At 41.0% G+C, this 19,977-nt stretch overlaps 1 long non-coding RNA gene across 1 annotated transcript; it reads left to right on the top strand.

The window, feature by feature from the left end:
- Positions 1 to 8,293: 8,293 nt before the first annotated feature.
- Positions 8,294 to 16,496, top strand: LOC130220262 (uncharacterized). The gene is made up of 3 exons (XR_008836160.1): positions 8,294 to 8,343; positions 8,559 to 8,660; positions 15,573 to 16,496. It is a non-coding gene; the product is annotated as an uncharacterized LOC130220262 (long non-coding RNA).
- The last annotated feature ends 3,481 nt before the right edge of the window (positions 16,497 to 19,977 follow it).

Here is a 19,977-nt window from a genome sequence, read left to right as displayed (position 1 = left end):
GCGTTGGCAGTTCCGGCCCGGTGGCGCACAATGAAGTGAAAGTCCTTGAGCGCAAGGAACCATCTTGTCACCCTGGTGTTTGTGTCCTTCGCCCTGGCCATCCACTGCAGAGGTGCATGATCGGTAACCAGGGTGAACTGGCGGCCAAGGATGTAGTACCGCAGCTCCAGGACTGCCCACTTGATGGCAAGGGCTTCTTTTTCTACTGCAGCGTAGTTTCTCTCGGCTGGGGTCAGCTTTCTGCTGATGTATAGTATTGGATGATTCTGTGACAGAACGGCTCCTAGTCCTGTGTCAGAGGCATCCGTCTGCAGCAGGAAGGGACAGCCAAAATCAGGAGCTCGGAGTACTGGTTCTGAGGTCAGTGCTGTCTTGATGCTCCTGAAGGCTTCCTCGGCCGCCGCCGTCAATTTTATCTTCTCTGGCTGCCCCTTCCTGGTCAGATCTGTCAGAGGGGCGGCTAAAGAGGAGAAGTTAGGGATGAAATAGCGATAGTACCCTGCCAACCCTAAGAATGCCCGTACCTGGGTTTTGGACTCCGGCCTGGGAGCAGTGCGGACAGCTTCAACCTTTTTTCTTGGGGTTGGATGACTCCTCTTCCCACTTGGAAACCCAGATACTTCACTTCAGAGAGAGCAAGATGGCACTTACGAGGGTTGGCGGTGAGTCCAGCCCTCCGAAGTTCAGACAGCACCCTCCGTAGACGGTCCAGACGATCCTCCCATGCCTCTGAGTGGATCACAATGTTGTCCAAGTATGCTGCGGCATATGCGTGGTGGGGCCGGTGTATGATATCCATCATTCGTTGAAATGTGGCAGGGGCCCCGTGCAGGACAAAGGGAAGGGTCCGGTACTGCCAATGGCCACTGGGGGTAGAAAAGGCAGTTTTAGGTTTGGCATTCTCAGAAAGTGGTACTTGCCAGTAACCCTTGGCTGGGTCAATGGTAGCGATGTACAGGGCCCTTCCCAGACGGTCCAACAGCTCATCCACTCGAGGCATGGGGTAGTTGTCAAATTCTGAGACTTCATTAAGCCGACCAAAGTCATTGCAGAATCGGAGGGTGCCATCAGGTTTGGGGACCATCATGATTGGGCTGGACCATGGGCTAGATGAGGGTTCTATCACCCCTAACTTTAGCATTTGTTTTAGCTCCTCTTCTATAGCCTGCCGACGAGCCTCAGGGACTCGGTAGGGCCGCTGCCGTACGATGACTCCTGGTGGTGTTCGTATATCATGCTGGAGAAGGTTGGTTTGCCCGATAAGAGAGCACATCTGGGAACTGACCAATCAGGTTCCGCAGATCCCCCTTCTGAGCAGCTGAGAGATGGGGGTTGATGTCAACAACCACAGGTTCAGAGGTGGCAAGGGCAGCGAGTTGGGCCCTAGTTCCAATCCACTTCTTTAGAAGGTTAATGTGGTACAACTGATCTGCCTTCCGTTTTCCTGGTTGTTGCACCCGGTAGGTCACTGGTCCAATTTTTTCTAATACTGTGTAGGGGCCCTGCCATGTGGCTAGGAACTTACATGCTGCGTTTGGGACTAGGACCCTGACCCGATCTCCTGGTTGGAATTCCCGTGTTTGTGCTGCTCTGTTGTAGTGGCGTTGTTGGGCCTGTTGTGCTGTAATCAGATGCTCCCAGACTAAAGGCATGACACGGTCAATTTTGTCTCTCATCTGCTTGACGTGTTCCACCACAGACCGATGGGCTGCAGGCTGCTGCTCCCAGGCCTCCTTTGCCACATTCAGGAGGCCTGGTTGACTTCATGGATCCCAAAGAGAATGTAGGGCAGCATAAGGTCCCAGTCGCACTTGTCCTCCGTCGCAACCTGTCTCAGCATTTGCTTCAGTGTTTGGTTGAAGCGTTCAACCAGGCCATCTGTCAGCAGCCTGCAGAGGTCTCCAGGACTACGCTGATAGGTCCATGGCATGCTCGTCACAATATATATATATATATATATATATATATATATATATATATATATATATATATAGTTGAAGTCAGAATTATTAGCCCCCCTTTGAATTTTTTCTTTTTTAAATATTTCTCAAATTATGTTTAACAGAGCAAAGAAATCTTTACAGTGTGTCTGATAATATTTTTTCTTCTGGAGTAAGTCATATTTGTTTTATTTTGGTTAGAATAAAAGCCATTTTAAATTTTTTTAAAAGCCATTTTAAGGTCAAAGTTAGTAGCCCCCCTTTGAATTTTTTCTTTTTTAAATATTTCCCAAATTATGTTTAACAGAGCAAGGAAATCTTCACAGTGTGTCGGATAATATTTTTTCTTCTGGAGAAAGTCATATTTGTTTTATTTTGGCTAGAATAAAAACCGTTTTGAAATTTTTTCAAAAGCCATTTTAAGGTCAAAATTAGTAGCCCCTTTAAGCTATATTTTTTCGATAGTCTACAGAACAAACCATCGTTATACAATAACTTGCCTAATTACCCTAACCTGCCTAGTTAATCTAATTAACCTAGTTAAGTCTTTAAATGTCACTTTAAGCTGTATAGAACCGTCTTGAAAAATATCAAGTAAAATATTATTTACTCTCATCATGGCACAGATAAAATAAATCAGTTAATCTTCTCTCAACTAAACAGAAATTGGGGAAAAAAAATAATAAACAGGGGGTGGGGCATAATTCTGACTTCAACTGTATATGGATGTATATACAGTTATTTGTATATATATATATATATATATATATATATATATATATATATATATATATATATATATATATATATATATATATATATATATATATATATATATATATGTATGTATATGTATGTATGTATATGTATGTATATGTGTGCATGCGTGTGTGTGTGTGTGTGTGCGTGTGCGTGTGTGTGTGTTTGTTTTTATATCCTGGCGGGGACTTGGACCTGTTTGCACACCAAACCCGTGGGGACCTTTTGAGCGGTGGGGACCTGAATGTGGGTCCCCACCGGCACAACCATTGAAACTGATAGAAAAGGCCATTTTAACATAGGGGGCAGTGTTTTTCTGAATTTTCTCAAAAGTCCTTTTGGGGTTGGTTTCATCAGACATGAACTGTGTGTGTGTAAAAAGTGTGTATGAGAGTGCGCCTTCAATGGTCAATATTGGAATAACTGTGTGTGCAGTTTTTTGCGAGTGCGCCCTCTATGGTCAATATTGGAACAACCGGATGTGCTGTTTTGAGAGTGCGCCCTCTATGGTCAATATTGGAACAACCGGATGTGCTGTTTTGAGAGTGCGCCCTCTATGGTCAATATTGGAACAACCATATGTACGTTATTGAGAGTGCACCCTCAATGGTCAGTATTAACTGAATAACACTATTAACTAATTATGATTAACACTGATTAATATAATTTGCAGAGACAAGCTAATTTTAATCATGCAATATTATTATTTAATTAAAAGAAATTGTAAAACTTGTTAAATGATTATGGACTTTTTCCAGAAGTGAGAAAGTAATGAAGTAAACAATGATTTTTACATACACATTTACATTAAATATTCCACTCTCATTAATAAGCACTGAAATTACATGAAGTTGATGAGCATAACCAAAATTATATGAATTTAGACAGATTTTTCTGTTTTTAATGACAAGGAAGGTGCACTATAATGTATTTTCCTATGTTATAAGAATATATTTTTAGTGAGAACAATGATCATTGATGCACAGTACTATTATTTTGACAGACGCTGCTTGATATATGATGGAATGGTCCATTCTTCGGTTTGATCTAACGATAATAGCTTATTGTACAACTGCAAGCACTGTATTTGAAGGAAACAACCTAAAAAAATGATTAAGATTTAGAAAAACACATTTTCAGTGATGCGCAGAGACAGATAATTGTACTTACAAAAAAAAAAAAAAATATATATATATATATATATATATATATATATATATATATATATATATATATGAGTTTCTTTAAAATAGATAACAGATGTGCACATTATCTGCACAGCTTTATCAATGTAATTAAATTTAAGTTTAAAACAATCATGGACCATTTTCATGGATCTATTGGAATATTTATCCTAAAACATGATATAGATATTAGATTATTATTAGCAATAAAAATCTGAGTTTTTACTGCATGGATAACTATGGGGCAGCCAGCTCCATCAAATTTTGCACTGCTTCCAGCTTTTGAGCAAATGAGGTAGGTTTTGCTGTTATGTGTATCAACAAAACCCAAGTGATGTTCAAGCACTGGTCATTTTGGCCATTGACAATTTTGCATACTTTCAGGCTGTAGTTTATATTAAAATATGACCCATGTTATCAGTTCTTAATACAATGATGTGGATTTAGCCAAGTAATGCATGTTGCATAAGCGCCAACGCTCTTATGGTTATCAGCTGGAGTGCCAACAAGACTCAAGGGCACTCCAGTTTATATGTACACATTTACCAGCTACTCACCAACATCATGCTTTGCACCAATCCTATTACTCTCTACAGCTGATGACAATCTGGATTTGTCACGCACATATGTCTGCAGGTCATTATTGGCAGCCTCAGCCTCAGCTCTACGCCCAAGCATTCCTCAGCTCCGCTTCACGCCCAGGCCTGTCACGGCTTGGCTCCACACACATGCTCACCTCAGCCCCACACACATGCCTCGCACAGCACTGCTTCACGCCCAGGCCCACCTCAGCTCCGCTTAACACCAAGGCACGTCACGGCTCGGCTTCACACCCAGGCTTGTCTCAGCTCCACACACATGCCCGCCACAGCACCACTTCATGCCCAGGCCCGCCTCAGCTCTGCTCCATGCTCAGTCCTGCCTCAGCTCCGCTTCACACCTAGGCCCGCCTCAGCTCTGCTCTACGCTCATGCCTGCCTCAGCTCAACCTCAGCTCCATGCCCAGGCCTGCCTCAGCTCCACTTCACACCTAGGCCAGCCTCAGCTCTGCTGCACACCCATGCCTACCTCAGCTCAGCCTCAGCTCCACACCCAGACCTGCCTCAGCTCCACTTCACGCCCAGGCTCCACGCCCAGGCTCACTTCAGCTCCACATCCATGCCCGGCACAGCTCTGCTTCACGCCCAGTCCTGCCTCAGTTCCGCTTCACGTCCAGGCCTGTCACGGCTCGGCTGCACACCCAGGCTCACCTCAGCTCCACCCCAGCTTTGCTTCACGCCCAGGTCCGCCACAGCTCTGCTTCACGCCCAGGCCCTCCTCAGCTCTACGCCCAGGCTCGCCTCAGCTCCACTCCTAGGCCCGCCTCAGCTCAGCTTCAGCTCCACGCCCATGCCTGCCTCAGCTCAGCATCAGCTGCACGCCTAGGCCCTCCTCAGCTCTGTGCTCTGCTACACCTCCAGGCCCGCTTCAGCTCCGCTTCACGCCCAGGACCACCTCAGCTCGGCTCCATGCCCTGGCCCACCTCAGGCCCATGCCCAGGCCTGCCTCAGCTCAGCCCCATGTCCAGGCTCTCCTCAGCTCCAAGGCCAGGCCCTCCTCAGCTCCACGCCCAGGCTCGCCTCAGCTCCACTCCTAGGCCCGCCTCAGCTCAGCTTCAGCTCCACGCCCATGCCTGCCTCAGCTCAGCATCAGCTGCATGCCTAGGCCCTCCTCCTCTGTGCTCTGCTACACTCCAGGCCCGCTTCAGCTCCGCTTCACGCCCAGGACCACCTCAGCTCGGCTCCATGCCCTGGCCCACCTCAGGCCCATGCCCAGGCCTGCCTCAGCTCAGCCCCATGTCCAGGCCCTCCTCAGCTCCACGCCCAGGCTCGCCTCAGCTCCACTCCTAGGCCCGCCTAATAATTACATGAACATATGATCTCATACAGCCGTCCCCCCCACTTTTAAAATGTCCCCTATGCCCCTGCCTCAGCTCCACACCCATGCCCGCCTCAGCTTCCCTCCACACCTAGGCCCGCCTCAGCTTCGCTCCACACACAGGCCCGCTCCAGCTCCGCTCCATGCCCAGGCCCACCTCAGGCCCATGCCCAGGCCTGCCTCAGCTCAGCCCCATGTCCAGGCTCTCCTCAGCTCCAAGGCCAGGCCCTCCTCAGCTCCACGCCCAGGCTCGCCTCAGCTCCACTCCTAGGCCCGCCTCAGCTCAGCTTCAGCTCCACGCCCATGCCTGCCTCAGCTCAGCATCAGCTGCACGCCTAGGCCTTCCTCAGCTCTGTGCTCTGCTACACACCAGGCCCGCTTCAGCTTCGCTTCACGCCCAGGACCACCTCAGCTCGGCTCCATGCCCAGGCCCACCTCAGGCCCATGCCCAGGCCTGCCTCAGCTCAGCCCCATGTCCAGGCTCTCCTCAGCTCCAAGGCCAGGCCCTCCTCAGCTCCACGCCCAGGCTCGCCTCAGCTCCACTCCTAGGCCCGCCTCAGCTCAGCTTCAGCTCCACGCCCATGCCTGCCTCAGCTCAGCATCAGCTGCACGCCTAGGCCTTCCTCAGCTCTGTGCTCTGCTACACACCAGGCCCGCTTCAGCTCCGCTTCACGCCCAGGACCACCTCAGCTCGGCTCCATGCCCTGGCCCACCTCAGGCCCATGCCCAGGCCTGCCTCAGCTCAGCCCCATGTCCAGGCCCTCCTCAGCTCCACGCCCAGGCTCGCCTCAGCTTCACTCCTAGGCCCGCCTCAGCTCAGCTCAGCTTCAGCTCCACGCCCATGCTTGCCTCAGCTCAGCATCAGCTGCACGCCTAGGCCCTCCTCAGCTCTGTGCTCTGCTACACTCCAGGCCCTGGCCCACCTCAGGCCCATGCCCAGGCCTGCCTCAGCTCAGCCCCATGTCCAGGCTCTCCTCAGCTCCACGCCCAGGCTTGCCTCAGCTCAGGGGCGTAGCAACCGGGGAGGACGGGGGGGATCCGTCCCCCCTCACTTTTAGAGACAGACCATTTAGAAACAGGTGATTAATAATTACATGAACATATGATCTCATACAGCCGTCCCCCCCACTTTTAAAATGTCCCCTATGCCCCTGCCTCAGCTCCACACCCATGCCCGCCTCAGCTTCCCTCCACACCTAGGCCCGCCTCAGCTTCGCTCCACACACAGGCCCGCTCCAGCTCCGCTCCATGCCCAGGCCCACAGCAGTAGAAAATAATGTGAAACACTCTTAAGATCACTTAATGTGAAAACGTGCTTAAAGTACTAAGACCCAAATTCAGCATACACTAAATTACTATGTATTCGCAATGCAACTTCATAAACAGATAAGCCAACAAACCATTGATAAGACTAATGCAATGCCATGTTATGCAATGCCTGTTTCAGTTTTAAAATGGTCATGTGTTCAGAATAAAGGCTCTCAAAGGTGTGGGAGAGTTTTGGTTTATGCTTCAGTAAATCAAAAATAAATCAAAAAATAAATATAGCCTAATTAACAAATTTTTATGCAAAATAATTATTTTTATTTTTTATTTCCATTGTTGAAAAAGGAATCATGGACACAAATGAACATTAATTTTTGTGTTTTGCATCAGACATAAATCAACTTAATGTTGGTCTAAACAAAACACTGACAATAGATGGTCAGAACAGAAAGCCTGATGAGTACAATGAAACAATCCCGATCAGTGTGTTAACCTGACTTCAGAAGTCCCCACCGCGACCACCCCTCCCCCACTGGATGATGCAATCGCGCGCGGCCGCGCGGCCGCCATTTTAGTTTCTAATTGAAGCGGTGCAGGTAGCGCAGAACACACTAACGCGAGCGCGACGCAACAGGACACATCATCAGAGATTTCATCGAGTGAGAAACGCATGATGGAGGGAAAAAGGTAAGACTTGTTATATAAATATCATGTTAAATTTAGAATTCTGTTTATAGACTGACCATTTAACAGATACTGTTAAGATTGCTTTGGGTAAATAGCAAGGCTAACGTTAGTTGTTCACTTTTAAGGTTAACTAATGTTAGCAAGCATATTGATTTGTGTCGTAATTAACTTTCAGTACATTAACTGAGAACTATTTGAAGGCCTTAACCTAAAAGCACGTTTGTTGTAAACATTTTTCATACACTATAAGGTAATAAATAAAACTAATGTGCTTTAAAGATTTTCCAGTGTCATATTCATAATTGAAAAGTTTAAACTTGGAGGTTATGTTAGTAATGCTGACTCCAAGTTCAAGCCTGCGTTAGAATTGGCGTGATTATTAACTGTTTATTTCTTCAGTGGAATTCGTGCTCCAAAAGACAGTATAAACATGTTTTGTTAACGTAAGAGTAAGTTAATTAATTTAATACTAGCCGCTTCTAGTTGTATATCACACGTGGCCTAATGCTGAGTTTAGTATGTGTACATTTATTAATATTTTACTTTGCATCCATGCAGATTAAACAAAGAGACATTCGGCTATACAGAAGGTAATTCTTATTTGTTTATCTTGTATTTGTTATTAATTTCATGTTTTTATTTCATTATCTTCAATAATTAAACATTAGTTTGTATAATATTGCAGTTAAACTGTTCACATCGTAAGTTGTTCATTTCATGACAAGTTTTACAAGTCATATTTTCATGTCAATTATTAATTGTATTATTATTATAAAAAAAAAAACATATTAATCTTTTTGTCCAGGACATGGATAGTGATGCAGACGCTGTAATCCTAGAATTACCCAGTTCTTCATCATCAAGAGCCTGTGATGTCCCAGAGCAAAGGAAGACAGAGAGTGTATTTGTAAGTTTCTCACTCATGTGTGTGTGTGCTGATCATTTTGTCTAAAGACTACATTTAGTGTACAGTTTCTGTTGTATTGCTGAGATTGTTCATTAACTGTCATTTGTTATCCATGCTATGAGCTTTTTAACACATCAGCTCTATTTATCAAAGCTTAGACATTAGGGATAGCTCACCAAAACCTAAAACATTCTTCCAATTATTTACCCTCCCTTAGGGGTGGGATGATAACCGCATCACCGCCTTACCGCTATAATGAGATGTCAACCGTGGTGATGTGGCTATTACCGTCATCACCGCCCATTTTAGTTTAGTATTTATTTTTGCTTGTGAATCTTTCAGGATTGTATAGAAAAACAGAATAAACTAAAAAGGAATAAAAGGCCTGACCTGAGTATTTTCCACTTAAATTACAAATTTAGATTACAAAACGAAAACACTGAATCCTTTTTAATAACCAGCATAGGCTGTTTTTATTTGAAGCTTATTTTAGTAAAGCAGGCCTACTAACTCAAATCAATCGCTCCACTGAAAATAAGCAGTTTTAACGCACCGCTGTAATTTGTATATCCCAGTCCCTTTATCAACATGTTTAATACAAGTCATTATTTTAAAGATTATGACTTGAGAATATGATTTTACCTCAGCGCTGCACTTTTCTCCTTCGCCCTCGCGCTGAGTTTAGGTGACGGAGTGTTGTGAAGTAGTTAAACTCTCCTCAGTTTAATTTACAGTGTCAAACTGGCACAGGAATATCAGTGTATTAATATAGGCTTTGCTAAAAGGCTGGTCAAATGTGGGTATTTTTTTTTACAGAAGCTATAAACAGACGCGCATGCTGCGACCACGATGATGAGTCAACAATCGCATATATTTTGACTTATTTAAAGTAGGCTATAGGCTATAGCATATAATGATTTTGTGTAAAGACATTTATAAAAACATGTAGCTAATATATCACAGGGGGTTTGTGTAGCAATTACAGTGGAGCATTAATTAAATCCTTTTTTCCCGTGGAGCGAAACAAACACTGCACAGTTGTGTAGCGGATAGAGACGCACAAAAATATACAATTCAGATATTTTCGTCGGAAGAAAAATATTCTTTGAACGAATTTTGTTTTGTACAATTTGTATCTTAGTTTTTGTGGGTCAGTTATTTACAAAATAAACAAGAATAACTAATAAACTTTGAGGTGAAGCGATGTGCCTCAGGGTCCGCTATATGCCGCGGCCAAAACACAAACTGGTCTGTTAAATACAATCGTAATATAAATAAAATAAAAGTGAAATATTCAGTTTGGAATATTGAATCTTTGTTAACTGTATGATCCGAAATAAAATAGCAGCCTATATTATCACTCTTTATGACAAACATCCAGTTGATCGATCAGTTTTGCTTTAGTTTAATCAAGAGTTTGAACTTTCTGATATTTTAGGCAAAGTGGTCTGCATTAACCAATGATTGAACTTATCCACCTGCGACCCACCCATAATTAAACATCATGTAGGCGAGCTGGCTTATTGATTACCTGAACCGTGTATTAACTGCTGCACCAGCATAACAGAGATCTGCGTATTAATAGCAGCACCAGCAGATATAAGAGAGTTTGTTTCATAACAGTGTTTTATGCTTTATAAATATCCAATATTAAGAGAGTGACTCCATAAGGTACATAACCTGCGCACACATGATTATTACTTTAATGTGTAAAGTCATGGATGCATCTCACAGCGCAAAGCATAACTTATCCTTTAAATGTCCATGCTTAATATGTCATTGATGAGGTCTATCTATTGAAAGGGTTACCTACAATGGAGTATATATAGGCTATATATGCGCTACATAGCAGGGACGTTAAGGTTGTAGGTAACCCTTTCAGTAGATAGGCCCTGAGGCACATCGCTTCACCTCAAAGTTTATTAGTTATTCTTGTTTTATTTTGTACATAACCGACCGACAAAAACTAAGATTGAAATTGTACAAAACGAAATGCGTTAATTGTAAAAAAATATCTGAATTGTATATTTTGTGCGTCTCCATCCGCTACACAACTGTGCAGTGTTTGTTTCGCTCCACGGGAAAAAAGGATAATGCTCGACTGTAATTGCTGCTACACAAACCCCTGTGATATATTGGCTAAATTTTTATAAACTTCTTTACACACAATTATTATAGCCTATAGCCTACTTTAAATAAGTCAAAATATATGCGATTGTTGACTCATCACCGTGGTCGCAGCATGCGCGTCTGTTTATAGCTTCTGTTAAAAAAGACCCACATTTGACCAGCCTTTTAGCAAAGCCTATATTAATATACTGATATTCCTGTGCCAGTTTGATAGTTTAACTATTTCACAACACTCCGTCACCTGAACTCAGCGCGAAGGAGAAGGAGAAAAGTGCAGCGCTGAGGTAAAATCATATTCTCAAGTCATAATCTTTAAAATAATGACTTGTATTAAACATGTTGATAAAGGACTGGGATATAGAAATTACAGCGGTGCGTTAAAATGCTTATTTTCTGTTGAGCGATTTTTTTATATATATATATATATATATATATATATATATAAAAACACATGGTTTCCGCTACATTTATTTTTCCATGGCGGGGCGCCACGCCAGGATTCATCCCGCCACGGCTACATTACAGCTTCTCATTCAAAACATTCTATTATTTTAATAGCGGGAGATAATCACACCAAAATGTATTAAAAGGTAAGTGAATTATAACAGCGCAAACTTTTCTGTAACCGTAGTAGTGCTGTGCGTCATTTGTTTAACCCTTTAAGGTTAAGTGCTGACTGGCTGGCTGACTGACAGGTGCGTGATGCGTGAGGCCAGCAAACACGACGTATAGCCGTTTTACTTTATTTCAGGACGCATTATTACCGGAGGCATTCATACATATTCCTAGAAAATCTAATAAAGGCTGGAGACATACTCGTTACATAAACGCACTAAATCGCAGCTCAGCAGCGTTTATTTGACAGTTTATTTGATAGCGCACAAGACGAGGTGCGTGCTCTTAAAGCGGCTTATATTGACAGGAAGGCAAGACGTTTGTGGTAGATCTGTGTAAAAAAGGCCTATATATATATATATATATTATTATATATGTTATATTATATATATGTTATGTGTATATATATATATATATGTGTATATGTGTATATGTATGTATGTATGTATATATATATGTATATACATGTATGTATATGTATATACATGTATGTATATGTATGTTTGTGTATATATATGTATATATGTATATATGTATGTGTATATATATGTATATGTGTGTATGTATATATGTATTTATATATATATATATATATATATATATATATATATATATATATATATATATATATGTATATGTATATATATATATGTATAGATATATATATATATATAATATATATATATATATATATATATATATAGACTATATACATATATACACATACATACATACATATATATATATATATATATATATATAATATCTATATATATTAATATATATATATATACACATACATACATATACATACATGTATATACATATATATATACATATATATATATATACATACATACATACATACATACATACATATATATATATACATATATATATATATACATACATACATACATACATACATACATATATATATATATATATATATATATATATATATATATATATATATATATATAATGTATACATATATTTGCACGGTTAACCGACATACCGCATGACTTTTTGCTTCATCACCGCGTTAACAGAAAATCTGTTACCGTCACAGCCCTACCCACCCTTCACTTGTTCTGTTTGTCTTTTTCTTCTATTGAACACAAAAGAAGATATGTTGAAGAATATTGGAAACCTATAACCATTGACCATTTTTTCATTCATTCATTTTCTTTTCGTCTTAGTCCCTTTATTAATCTTGGGTCGCCACAGCACAATGAACCGCCAATTTATCCAGCAAGTTTTTACGCAGCGGATACGCTTCCAGCCACAACCCATCTCTGGGAAACATCCAAACACACTCATTCACACTCATACACTATAGAAAATGTAGCTTACCCAATTCACCTGTACCGCGTGTCTTTAGACTGTGGGGGAAACCGGAGCACCCGGAGAAAACCTATGCGAACGCAGGGAGAACATGCAAACTCCATACAGAAACGCCAACTGACCCGGCCGAGGTTCTAACCAGCGACCTTCTTGCTGTGAGGCGACAGCACTACCTACTGCGCCACTGCGTCATCTTTGACCATTTTTTATTTATTTATTTGTTTGTTTGTTTGCCGCATGTACTCGTGTGCGATTGGAAAACTAGTGTAATGGTGGCATGCCATCTTTACCAGACTCGGGCAAAGTCCGCCTCTCCATTCACTCCGTCCCAAAGCCCTAGCTGGCCCTCTTTGGCCTAAGGTATTCGGCGGGCCAAACAAGGCTGGCCGCTGGCCCAGAGGAAGCCCTGCTTTGGCCCGATCAGGCCCCGGAAGTGAAAGTGGAAATGCAACTGACCCTGGCTCGCTCGCTTTAGGTGCAATAGTGGAAACGCGACAATATAAAGTGTGAGCTTATCGTATTTACCTAAGCGCATGTAGCAAGTGCACATAGGGGATGTCCAAAATCACTCATGCTCATTTAATGACAGAAAAAAATTCACTTTTAATTTAATCTATATTATTATTTTATTTAACAAACCAGTTTGTGTTCTGGCCGCGGAATCATAGCAGACCTTGTGTTGACGCACTTACTTTACCTCAGATGTTATTCATTTTTCTTGTTTATTTTGTAGATAATTAGCCAACAAAAATATACCAAACAAAATCTGTTCCAAAAAGATAATTTTTCCAACAAAAATTGGCTAATATGAAGTGTAGCATAGGTATATTTTTGTTCGTGCCGGTGTGCTACACAGCTGTGCACTTGGATGATTTGTTTTGCTCTATGGAAAATAAGCATTTAATTAATGCTCTACGTAATTGTTGTATCACCAACCTCTGTCACATATTTGCTACATTTTTAATCTAAGTCATCATTTTAAAGATTATGTCTTAAGCATCTGATTTTGCCTCGGTTTTGTGTGCTTTTTCTTCATCTCACTCGCGGCGAGTTCATGCGAGGGAGTGTTTTCTTATGTAAAACATTTAGTTATGTTGCAGTTTAGTTTTATTATTAACATCAAACTGGCAGAGAAATATCAGGTTTGAACGTCTGTTTTTTTTATCGGCAATGAAGGACATGTATTACAGATTTTAAATGAAGTATCTCATTAAAGAGGAAGGAGCTTGACAATAACAGATTCTATCAATGTCGTAATGAATGCTCTTAATGTAGCAGTTTTGACAGCAAACATCAAGTGTTTATTGAAATTCTGTCATCTGTCATAATTCTGTTCTTTACAGAAGCTTTAAACAGATGCACGTGCGCTGATTCAGCTATGCCGAGGCGCATTTATTGAGCAAAGGCTACTATATGAGTTTTTATTTTTTTAATATACTGTTTTATTACTTAAAATAACTCACATTTTTATATTTACAATCTGTATATAAAATAAATGCCTAGCTTAGATAGCGGTGATCATTAAGCCAGAATCATTTGGCATTGCATCAGCTTATTCTTCAGGTCACATTCTTTAATTAAAGCGATGTATTTTAGTCATTGCATTTAGTCATCAAACGATGATAATAAATAAGCAATTGTTTCTTTTTTCGATCTTACTACACTTATTTAAAAAAAAAAAAAATTTCTTTGGGTGGTGATGCTTGCGTATTGAATCTAAATTACACATCATAAAACATCTCGCATTATAAAAGACACATCTCGCATTATTGAGGATCAGTAATAATCAGAACCGATTATTATGTACTGACTTGATTTATCTTTTATGCGTTACATGGCGGTAGCTTACTATGGTGGGGAGGAGACTGCGAATACTTAAAACGCACAATTCACTGCTTGTTAGTTTGCAGGACAGTCTTTCACTGACAGGGAAGTAGCCTACATCAGAACCCAACTAGGAAAAAATGAAAGTTAAAACTCTCTCACTCTCTGAGTGCCGTTTGACCTGCTGGCGTGTTTGTGAGGTAACATTTTATCTCCTCTCTCAGCTGTTACAACAATAATGTTGTTAGAGTTTTCTCCATCTTGTCGCTGTCTAATGGATCAGCTGATCGCCGCGGTCGTTTAACATCAGTTAAACAGTGAACCGCGACAGAGCCGTGCTGACCGTTAGAGCCAATCGCAGCCTTTTCTGTTAAGCGCGTGATCAATCATAGTGTTTAAGAACTCGTTCAACAACGCTTAAAAAGCAAGCAAGATTATATTTACATTAGTTTATTTGCTTTAAATGCTCATTTTGTTCTGTGCATGTACTTGAGTGTTGTTTGATGCATTCAAAAAGCGTGTTTTCTTTGAGCAGGTAAAATTACAGCTACAGTACATATATCTGACTGCTTGTAATAAAGGACAAAATTGCATTACAAAAAATATATAAATATATATATGAATTATACATTTTAATACAAGAATTATTGTTGCTAAGTAAAATATCAAACTGTTTATGAAAGGCATTGTCAATGCTCAGATATTGAATTGAACCGAATCGATGGCATTATATCTTAACCGAACTGTAAGACCACTGTAGGTTCACACCCCTAAATACAATCACAGGTTTTGGTGACCATGCCTGCAGCTACACTGAATGCAGTCTGTTTAAATAAAGATGTTAATAGGTTTTAAAACCTTGTAGGTCTCGATAGTAATGGTCAGGTGCTCCTCTACCTTATATTGAATACAGAAGTTCTAATGTACATTTAAAAAGCTGTGTGTCTAAAGATTGTTTGTCTTAAAAGCTGAAGTAAAATTCTTTTTATTTTATAGGTGCCTCAAGATACCCCAAATAAAGAAAGTGGAAAGTCTGAAGAGGAGGTAAAGGCAGTGGAAAGAGAACTATTGGACTGCATCACTTCTGGCACGGTACCTGGTAAAAAGAAGTGTGAAGACTGCATCAGGTCAGCGCCTCGAATCCATAAGCTCAGAACGTGGGAATCGGTCAAATTTTACAATAACAATGTACATACATTTTAAATTTACATTTACATAAAAATTGGCCCATGAGGCAATTTGTTCCGGCTCTCCAAATAATGTGACCAAGACATCAAAAATAAATTTATTTCAGTTGAAAAACAGCCGCTATAGTTATGAAGGGATGTGCGTTTGTTCAATATAGCACGAGCTGCAGATGAAGACCACGCAGAGAGTGAGTCTCCTGACAAGCGAGTGGCACGAGCAGTTGAAAACATTTGGATACTTAATCTTGAAGGCTTCTCAACACCGCATTTCTGTTGCACGGAATGAAACTGCTGCAACTAAACAAAGTTATGCCAGCTGTGCGCTAGTCTAAAGTTCCGAGTTTATATACCAAGGCTAATACGCACGCACACTGGATTAACTATAGCAGCGGGTCGTTCACATATCAATTCGAGTTCGATATTTCCAGTATTAGAATATATGCCAATATGCGTGCGCAAGCGCCTTCCAGACGCACTGAGTAGAAAACATCTCACACCGTAGCGGTGAGAGTTGTGCGTGGCTTTCAGTGCAATGTAAACAAAAGAAATGTTAGACGAATTATTATAAATTATTCAAATGATTATGCATGTTAGACTGAAGATAATAACAGTTTTTTAAGTACTTTCCTAATATACAGCTTAAATTTACATTAGAACCGTGAAACCATGATTATTCTTCAGACTATATAATCGTAGAACCAAAATCTATAATTGTTGCATCTGTAATTGTTACGCAGTTCAAAACATAACATGAATGTGTCTGAATGTAGAAGAAGCTTACTTGAGCAATGCACTGCTTTTGTTGTGCGCTGAAATACAACATCTGAATATGTTTGTAAATAATCCTATTGTACAGTGCAGTGATGTTATGTAGTTTCAAAATACAATATATTAACATTTTAATGTAGAAAACAATCAGTCATTTCTGTTGAGCACATGTACACAATGACAAATCAGCGCTGTTAAAGAATATGCTCAAATGTTAGCAGGAAATGGACATTTTTAGAATACAGATTGGTACCAAACACTTTTTTTCAATACAGATTGGTACCAAACCCCAATTTGTACAATGAGATTTCCAAATGTTGTACTACAGTGAAAATGTTTGCCTAAATGAAATGTGAAATAAAGTTCAGGGCAAATGATTTTTGCCAAAGAACAGTTTATTGAATGAAATTCATTTGAATTTTAACGCATTTGCAGTACAGTTGCGCATTATTATCCATCCAAAACAGATTTAGCATGGGCTTACTCTATTAATGTCCCTTATTTGTGTTCTGTAGATCGTGTGTTTTCTTGACAGCTGGATGCTGGACTCATGAAAAATAATCTTAATGTTTTTATTCACCAAAACTAAATTACTTTAATTAAGTCAGAACAGACAGAATTGGTGTTAGCACAAGCACCGCTTGCTGTGAGGTAAGAGTGACCAACTGGCTGGTGATTTGGCAGCCTTCCTCAAACAGTTATGTGGACAATTTCTGATTTACTTTGTGTATTGCTTGAGGGTGGCTATGGGTGTATGTTTGATGTGAGGTCCCCACCGGTAACCTTTAAAACACACACACACGGACATGAATTATTCATAAATTAGCATATCAAAACATTACGTCAGAGGTCCCCAGTAGGCTGTTCTACCTGACCAGGCCCCCACCAGTGGGCAAAATATCAGGTCAGTCTTCTGGGGCTTAAAATAAAGTTTTCAAGTGATATTTAGCATAACAGCTGAAAATGGAGTGTGAATCTGTTTTTACCTTGTCTGTAGACCACTCAGAAAGGGTGGTTCCCACCAGGCTGCATTTTGTCATGTGTCCCCACTCAGTAGCAAATGCAAGTATGCGTGTGTGAGAGAGAAAGTAAGTGAGTGTTTGTGTGTGTTTGTGTGTGAATGCATATGTGTGTGTGTGGATGGTCCTCATATTCATCACGTTGTCGGGACAAAATGTGTGTAAGTGTGTGTTGTTTTATTTGTTTGTGTGTATGTGTGTGTGTAAGTGTGTGTTCTTGTACTTGTTTGTGTGTATGTGTGTGTGTAAGTGTGTGTTCTTGTATTTGTGTGTATGTGTGTGTATGTGTGTCAGTGTGTGTTCTTGTATTTGTTTGTGTGTATGTGTGTAAGTGTGTGTTGTATTTGTTTGCGTGTATGTGTGTAAGTGTGTGTTCTTGTATTTGTTTGTGTGTATGTGTGTAAGTGTGTGTTCTTGTATTTGTTTGTGTGTATGTGTGTAAGTGTGTGTTGTATTTGTTTGCGTGTGTATGCATATGTGTGTGGTTGGTTCTCACATTTGTCACATTGTGGGGACTAACTGTGTGTGTATGTGTGTGTTCTTGTATGTGTGTGTGTTTAAAAGTGAGTGTGTGTGTGTGTGTGTGTGTGTGTGTGTGTGTGTGTGTGTGTGTGTGTGTGTGTGTGTGTGTGTGTGTGTGTGGCTGGTCCTTGTATTCATCGCATTGTGGGGACTAAATGTGTGTGTGTGTGTGTGTGTTAGTGAGTAAGTGTATGTTCTTGTATATGTGTGTGTTTAGCATGTTAGTGTGTGTATGTGTGTGTGGTTGGTCCTCTTATTCATCACATTGTGTAGACTAAATGTGTGTGGGTGTGTATGTGTGTAAGTGTGTATTCTTGTATTTGTTTGTGTGCATGTGTGTGTGTGTGTGTGTGTGTGTGTGTTTGGTACTCATATTCATCACATTGTGGGGACTAGATGTGTGTGAGTGTGTATGTGTGTGTTCTTGTATGTGTTTGTGTGTGTGTTTAGCGTGTTAGTGTGTGTGTGTGTGTGTGTGTGTGTGTGTGTGTGTGTGTGTGTGTGTGTGTGGTTGGACCTTGTATTCATCGCATTGTGGGGACTAAATGTCTGTAAGTGTATGAGTGATTGTGTGTTCTAGTATATGTGTGTGTGTGTTTAAGAGTGAGTGAGTGTGTGTTTAGCGTGTTAGTGTTTGTGTGTATGGTTGGTCCTCGTATTCATCACATTGTGGGGACTAATTGTGTGTGAGTGTATATGTGTGTAAATGTGTTCTTGTATTTGTTTGTGTGTAGGTGTGTGTGTGTGGTACTGATCAAATGTCCCCACAAGTACAACAATACCAGTAAAGTTTAAGAGTGAGTGTATATTTAGTGTGTGTGTGTGTGTGTGTGGGTTGGTACTCATATTCATTACATTGTAGGGACTAAATGTGTGTATGTGTGTAAGTGTGTGTTTTTGTATTTGTGCGTGTGTGCGTGTGTGTGTTTTACAGTGAGCGAGTACGTGTTTAACATGTTAGTGTGTGTATATGTGTGGTTGGCCCTTGTTTTCATCACATTGTGGGGACTAAATGTAAATGTGGGTGAGTGTGTATTTGTGTAAGCGTGTGTTCTTGTACTTGTGTATGTGTGTGTGTGTGTGGTCCTGGTATTCATCACATTGTGGGGACTAGATGTGTGTGAGCGTGTATAGTATTTGTGTAAGACTGAGGATGTGTGTGTTTTGTGTGTGTGTGTGTGATTGGTCCTCATATTCATCACATTGTGGGGACTACGTGTGTGTGTGAGTGAGTGTGTATTTGTGTAAGTGTGTATTATTGTATTTGTTTGTGTGTATGCATATATGCAAATGTGTGTGATACTGGTATTTATCACATTGCAGAGACTAAATGTCCCCACGAGTACAGTAATACCAGTAAATGTTGACCTTGTGGGAACATGTTTTGGTCTCCATGAGGTAAACGGCTAATAAACACAGGTAACGGAGTGTAAAAATGCAGAATATTTCTGTTAGGGGTTGAGTTTAGGGGTAGAGGAGAGAATATAGAGTCTGTACAGTAGAAAAATCATTACAGCAGTGGGAAGAGCTCATAAAATATGAAAACCCAACGTGTGTGTGTGCGTGCGTGCGTGCGTGTGTGTGCGTGCGTGCATGTGTGTGTGTGTGCGTGTGAGCGTGTCCCCTGAGATTGTCAAGTGATTACACACACTACAGTGCTCTGCTTCCCGTGTCACATTAAAATTGCTCTTGCTCCTAATGGCGTCTTTATCCACCTTCCTTCCCTCCTTCCCTCCCTCCTCGTCTCCGCCTTTTCTTCTTCTACCTGAATGACTGCGAAAATAACCTCAGAACAAAAGGTCAAGTGACTGTTTTAGCTTCTCTGCACCCTTCATTTTTTTATTTAAGGGCCAGCTATAGAGCTCTTGGAGGAAGCCTAGCATGAAATTGTAATGCGGTGATAAA

Source organism: Danio aesculapii, unplaced genomic scaffold (genome assembly GCF_903798145.1).
Source record: "Danio aesculapii unplaced genomic scaffold, fDanAes4.1, whole genome shotgun sequence".
In the NCBI taxonomy this organism is placed as follows: domain Eukaryota; kingdom Metazoa; phylum Chordata; class Actinopteri; order Cypriniformes; family Danionidae; genus Danio; species Danio aesculapii.
The sequence above is the reverse complement of the archived record's forward strand: the minus strand, read 5'-3'. Positions and strand labels throughout refer to the sequence as shown.